The following is a 7209-nucleotide window of genomic DNA, read 5'->3' as shown; positions in this document are numbered from 1 at the left end:
GAGGGGGGACCCTCTGCATGGCGGAAGAGTATGTTGCCGGATCTCATTTTAAATGCTTCTCCTAAGACAGACAAACGCAGAACTATCTGCTGGTTTGTGTCATTTCCTTAGCTTCGGACCTGGAGCGAAGCCTCCGCACATGCTCACCAGGTCTCTGGTCTGCCCACGCCGGCCCCAAACGGGACCGCTGCGGCCAGCTCATGGATATTTATACGCTTCCTTGTTGCAACACTAAAGGCCAATTCATAGTCTGGACGTACCATACACGGACCAAAATGACGCAATCGGCTCTGTGCATAACTGTAGTCCACTGACGTCCGGTTTCTACTGCAGCGGTCATACCAGTTTCCTGTTTGTTATCCCGTTAAGAGGATGATACTCATCTTCATAATTGTGGACGTAACTTGATATGTACAACTTGAAGCTTTTCACCGGTTTGCTGGTCGGTGCAGGTGAAGGTTGTCGACAGTTGTGTGCGTGTCGTTGACATTTATCCATGCTAAATCTCGCAGGCATCGCGGAAAATATGCCGTTGTCAATAGCGCACGCCAACAAACAGGAAACTGGTATGACCGCTGCAGTAGAAACCGGAAGTCAGTGGACTACAGTTATGCACGGAGTTGATAGCGGGCCTCAGCGTACGTCCAACTGTCCATGTCCGCGCGAAGCTCAGTTTTTGTTTTTCCTCATCCGTACTCCTCATATCCCTCACCGACATGGCTGAACTCCCCCTCTCTATCCCTCCCTTTGTTAAGTGGTCGAACATACCACCTCCGCGAGGTTTTTCTCTCCAACATAGCCTGGCAACAGTGCAGCTCTTCTTCCTCATCCGCGGACAGCGCCACCTTGTTTACAGTCTGTAACTTCCGGCGGAAAAGGAAAACGATGCGCAAAGATTGGGGGAAATTTAGGCCTTGGGTATGCGTTGGTACGACTGGACTATGAAAAGACTGAAAAGGTGTGGTCCGTCCGCACAGTGTATGCGCCCTGTACTTACAGACCATGTGAGCGCCCTTTGCAGGAGCTTTGGGTTCATAACGCCGATGTGTGGCTGTTCTCGGCTCGCATGACGTAGCGGATGGGGCGAGTCTCCATCTGATCCGTTCGGGGCGTGTATCAACCTTGGCCTGATTTGGAAGATTAAGGTGACCTCCGGCTTGCATATGATCTGTGACAGATATGCACATTGTTTTAGAAAGCCATAGAAAAATGGTCTATTTTTTGAAGTATGAGATGATCATTTCAAACCACTTGAAGTGTCTTTTTTCGATTCCTCAAGTTTCTAGCCGTTCCTTACCACGTGCGAACGCTGAAAAACGCTGACATAATGCAGTCCTCGCAACGGCTCTCGTATTTTGACACCGGGCGGTGAGGTTTAGAGACCCTGACAGCCACGGGCCCCCCGGTGTGTTCCTCTCTCTCAGGTCCCCGCGGGCCTGGATCTAAACAGGGTAAAGTGAGTGTTAGGTATTGCATTCAGGAGTTCCTCTGATCATGCTGATATACTTTAGTTGATAGCAGACGTAGGATTCAGGACATCGTAGGTCCTTTTTGTAGGAAAGTGTTTTCTGTTTTCAATCCCTTTTGTTTTTCATCTCTCTCTCTCTATTCAGTGGATGTGGTTTGAAGGCGAGGCGTGCAGGGATGACTTATTTGACTTCTACCAGTGTCAGCCTGGGAGGCGGAAGCGTCTTTATGTTGTGTTCCCACCAAACGCGACGCGAATTTCCGCCTCGCTTTACTCGCGCGAGTTTGACCGAGGGATCGTTTGTTTTTATTCGCGTTACTCGCGCGAGTTTGGCCCATGCATGTTCTACTATAATACTGCCATGGTTTGGCCGCAGGATCGTGTACGCGAACCCGCGAATTCTCTTCCGGAAAAGAGGAGCGGAGGAAGGACTGCTCCCATGATTATTTCCGCCACTTATTTCCGTGATCAAACATCACCGAAGTAACCGCCATTGCTACTGTAAACTACTAATAAGACACGTTAGTCCCTAGCTAACGAGTCTGACCCTTTAGCCGAGCGGTTAGTGATGTCGCCTTGCGGTGCAGTACACCCCGTATCGAATCCCGCACCGGGCAAGAAAATAACCGGTTACTCTGCCTTGTACCTGTTGGGGGAGTCCCAGGCACGCCGGAAAACCAAATGCCGTCGTGTCTTGGTCCTGGTGCCCACACACAGCCACGATCAGCTTGTTTTCCATTTTCTGACTCAACGGGACGTCAGTGACGTCAGGAGGATCTCAACGCTGATAGGCTTTCGCAACACAGCGTCACGCGAAATTCTCACTCACGTTGAATATTTCCTACGCGCGCGTTATTCGCGTCATGCGCGTCGCCCGGCGCGAGCCCGCGTCTATGTATTGAATTTGCATGTCAGCTCATCGTCCGAAGAAATGTGCTTCGCGTTTGGTGTGAACGCAATATTAGAACGGGTCGCGACAGGCGTTTGATGGCTGTGTGGACACCTCCGTTTGTCTGGCGTCATCTCGGTCTGCCTCCCTGTCTGCCGGCCTTCATGACGGCACCAGTCCAATGCAATCTTCCTCTTTCACACTTTACATTTAGCCTCGTTTTAATTTTTATACATTTTCATGTACCTTATAGTTATTGTGAATGCTTTTTATTTCTCGTTGTTTTTTCATGTATTCATAGGTTATTGGAGTGAAGACAATGCCTATCATTAGTTTTGGATTATTTGGAAGAAACATTTTGGGCAGATTTTTTTTTGATAACTCATTTTAGTCATCGTGGCCGTACATGGGAAGCTTTATTATTTTAACATGTTCATTTTGAGAGAATTATGTCACTTGGCTGATGTCTGTTGCAATTTATATGGAACATAGACTATGTTGCGTGGGTCAATGTGGCCTTTCTTCTCTAAGTCCCAGCGTTATTTGAATCATTTAGCTGTGATTGTTTGTGTCTTTTTTAATCACAGAAGGTTGAATCAGTTCATCTGGACACAACGTTTACTGAGAAAAACGTCTTATCATTCATCTACGTGACCTCTTCAGTCTCAACTGTCTGCAGGTATCCCCACCCTTATAAATAATACAGTGCCATAATGACCGAAACCCACGACCAGTTTCATATGCAAATTACTGTGACCATGGAGTTTCAGTAGCCATGTGTACTGTTCACAGAGGATTGGGGAATAGTTGCAATCACAGCATTGTAAGATGGTGACAGATGTACTGTTAGGCCCCCCTCCATGGTTCAGGGATGGTCGTTCCCTCTTCACATAGAGGGCCTCTTTGACTTCCCGTTCAAACCAGCGTTCTTCCCTATCAAGGATGTGCACATCCTCGAAAGAGTGGCCACTGGCCTGTAGATGGTGTAGACTGTGGAGTCCTGGTCTGACGTGTTAGCTCTCCTGTGTTGTGCCATCCTTTTTGGCCAGCGTCTGTTTAGTTTCCCCGATGTACAAGTCACGACAATCCTCCTGGTACTTAACAGCGTACACTGTATTGCTCTGTTTCTGCTGGGGGGCCTGGTCCTTGGGGTGGACCAACTTCTGGCGCAGCGTGTTTTGGAGTTTGAAAGCAACTGAGATACTGTCACACCCATATTCACATTGGTCGTTATGCATCTGTCGCCATCTTTCAATGCTGTGATTGCAACCATTCTCCAATCCTCTGTGAATAGTACACATGGCCACTGAAACTCTACTTAATGGTCACACCCGTATTTGCATATGAAAATGATCGTTGGTTTTGGTCGTTATGTCACTGTGTTGTTTATAAGGCTGAGGATACCTGCAGTCAGTTGAGACTGAAGAGGTCTCGGTGTCCACATTAACTGATTCAAATTTCTTTGGTTTTCTTACCTGGATTATTGAGCATGCATCAAGACGTGTCTTTTTTAAGTTTTATTCCAGTCCTTGGTTAATTTACGTCTTTGCATGATATTCACCAGGATTGTCACAGCAGCTGATACAGATTTGTGGTGTTTTTCTCTTTCAAAGAAGGTTGAATCAGTTCATCTACACACGGCGTTTACTGACAGAAACGTTTCATCATCATCTAAGTGACCTCTTCAGTCTCGCCTGACTGCAGGTATCCCTGCCCTTATAAACTATACAGTGGCTTAACGACTGAAACCAACGAACGGTTTCATATGCAAATTACAGCGATTAACAAGCCACGTGTACTATTCACAGAGGATTTGGTCACAGGTGAACTGATTCAACCTTCTTACCTGGATTACTGAGCATGCATCAAGACATTTCTCTTTATTTTTTATGTCCTACATCATCCAACATGTTTCACCGTACTGTGGGCACAGCCTTCAAGAGTGGGTTGAAGGAAGTGTGTGAGCTAAGTTCAGGGATCACATGTGATGTGTGTATGTGTGTTGCCGTGTGTTACTGCAGGGAGCTGGAGATGATGCCGTCATGTTCTGTGTTGGGTTCAGACTTGACAACTCCAGCACCACGACCCTCCAGCCACCACCATTGGCCTCTTAACTGTACTACATTTTGTTATGCATATGTTGGAGATTGTTTTTGTTTTTTTGTTGACTACTTTCTAGATATTTTTTTTCAGACCATGGGATATGTCATCAGCAATTTCTTTACTGAAACTACCTCGTTTTGTTGTCATCACGTTGCTTACTTTCAGATAGGTGATGTTTTGTTTGTGTTTGCTTTATGCCCCCCCAGTTGGTTCCGGTGACCTCTCACATCTGTTGTATAAAGCGCTGTTGCCTGCTTTGTTCTCTCGTGCACACGAACTTGTTGCCTCATTTCCATCACTACCTCTCTCATAGTGGATAAGGTCCGAGACTGTCCTCCACCAAAAAAACGACCCCATAGGTCGTTTGTCCAAGCAGCTTATTACGACCTATAGTTATGTTTTAAGCTACTTCCTCGTGGTCCTCCCCGTGGTCCTTCCGTAAGCTATCGCGAGAAAGAATATTAATAAAAGCAAAGTTTAGCGTCACATAGTGGTTATAATGCCAATAGCAATCTTAGTTACTATACTAGACGGCGAAACAACACAAAAACGCACTGACTACATATTCTATTGTTCTCAGACTGTTTTAAAAACCCACAATGCACCGAGGCGAAAAGTATCTGTGGCATATCTCCTGCCGCCGGTAGGGGCGCTAATGTAGGCAACGCTACTGTGGGTCGTATTAGAGGACAAACGACCCATGTGGTTGTATGGGTTGGAGGACTTGTGATAATGTCCAGTTTCAGCAAATGTTAATTTCAGTGACGCCGTTCCTCGTTTTTGCGTTTGATTTATTTAGTTGCATTTTTTCACTCTACCCTGTTATCATGAAGTCCAACACCAAAGACGGAAGAATGTCGGTGAAAAACTGCAACATACCATGTTAGCATGCGCCGCTTGCTATATAGTCCTGTTACCCTCGACCAGCAGGTAATCTTCCTCACTTGACATGTTATGAGTACTTCTTGTTATCTTGTGAATCAGTATTTGCTGTGTACACTATATTCACCACATGATGATGTACCAGTTTTTGTGCTCCTGGGTTGATTTTTCATTGAACGACGTTTCAAGGTGAAGTGGAGAGTGAAGAGGCGGCAGTGGGGGTGGAGTTACGAAGATCAGTATGCTATTCAACTTTGTTAATGCCGTTTTGTGGTTGATAATTAATCCAAGAATGTATATCCGGTGAAACTGCCATTTCCTTATGTTTACATGCTTATCCTCGCTCATCTGACCCCTGGCCCTGCTGTGAGGGCCCCGCGGCGCACTGGCCAGGCGCCGTGTCGGATGGGGGAGAGTCCGGGGGAAGTAGAAGAGCAGAAAACTCACAACATCTCAGGGAAGAAATTGATCTACAACGTTTCTCATCTCCCGCGAATAAAGACAGTCGAAGCGCCTTTCTATCCGACCATTTGTTTTTTTCTTCCAAAATCTCTGCTCTTGTTACTTTAAACTACCTGTGAAAAAATGTGATCCATTACGTGTTAAGAGCATGTTTAGAATGTGTTAGGACTTGAAACCAAATAAATGTGAACGTTATGCAACCGTACACGAGGGTCGTTCTGTTCATTATCTACGGACCATCTGTGCATTTCCAGAGGTGATTAGTATTATTGTTATTAGAAACTGAGAAAAGTGGTTGTATTTGGTCATTTTCTGATGGCACAGGGCTTATCTGGGGCCACACATGAGGGCATGGAGATTAATGCTTTCTGGAGCTGCCTGGTGGAATTTGGATGTGTCTAATCTGTTTGCCCCTGACCTGTCTGACAGCACGCTCGCCATGTGTTTTCCAGAGGGAGAAATCCTATCATTCAAATGAACACCAAAAAAAACAGTGTTCCCGCCGAGAGCTCAACGACCTGCACCTCATAATGTGGTCCTACTGATTAGGGATGGTGCTCCCCAAAGGTCCACCGTCAGACCCTCTCAAGTGTATGCAAGGACCGTTGCCCCGAATTCCACGAGGTAAATATTGGAGCACCAAGTTCTGTATCTTATGCACAGACCACATAGATTATTCTCAGCAGTCGTGGTTAATCCAGACGAGCGAGCCTCACGCGGTGCGAACGGTGTCTCGGAGGTGGAAGGTGATGAAGTTCTAAACTTGTCTTGAAGAGAGCTGGGAGCCCAGCGAGGACCCCAACCTTCTCGAAGCAGGGAAGAAAGGCTTTTTTTTCTCTTCCTCTTCTTCTTCTTCCAAAGGCGTTTTTAGAGCAGTGAGATAATGCACTCCATGATTTTCATCAGCAGTCCAAACCCAAGGCTAACATTCATGAATACCTGCTAAGTTAAAGAATAGACACAGGATTTAACAAATGAGGAGGCCTTTGCAGTGAGGTTAGCGTCTCCATTCACACGAATACACAAAACCTGCTTCTAAGCCTCTGCTGAGATAAAAAACTATCTGCAAATAATACTGGCACATATCCTATGAAGCCAAGGAGAAATCTGAAACTTTTAACAACCAGAATATCTATTAGCTACTGGAAAAGGTGAGATGGTATCGGAGACTGCAAATACCTCTGACATCTCAACAGATGACCTCTGCCCCGTACAACCGGATGTCCTGTGTTATTGGTCCTTCTGATACATGACCAAATGCACATTATCTATTTATTTGTTTTAGGATTTCCCCCCTTTTTCTCCCCAACTGTACTTGGCCAATTACCCCACTCTTCCGAGCCGTCCCGGTCGCTGCTCCACCCCTTCTGCCAATCCGGGGAGGGCTGCAGACTACCACATGCCT

Source organism: Lampris incognitus, chromosome 1 (assembly GCF_029633865.1).
Source record: "Lampris incognitus isolate fLamInc1 chromosome 1, fLamInc1.hap2, whole genome shotgun sequence".
Lineage (NCBI taxonomy): Eukaryota > Metazoa > Chordata > Actinopteri > Lampriformes > Lampridae > Lampris > Lampris incognitus.
Note: the sequence above shows the minus strand (reverse complement) of the source record.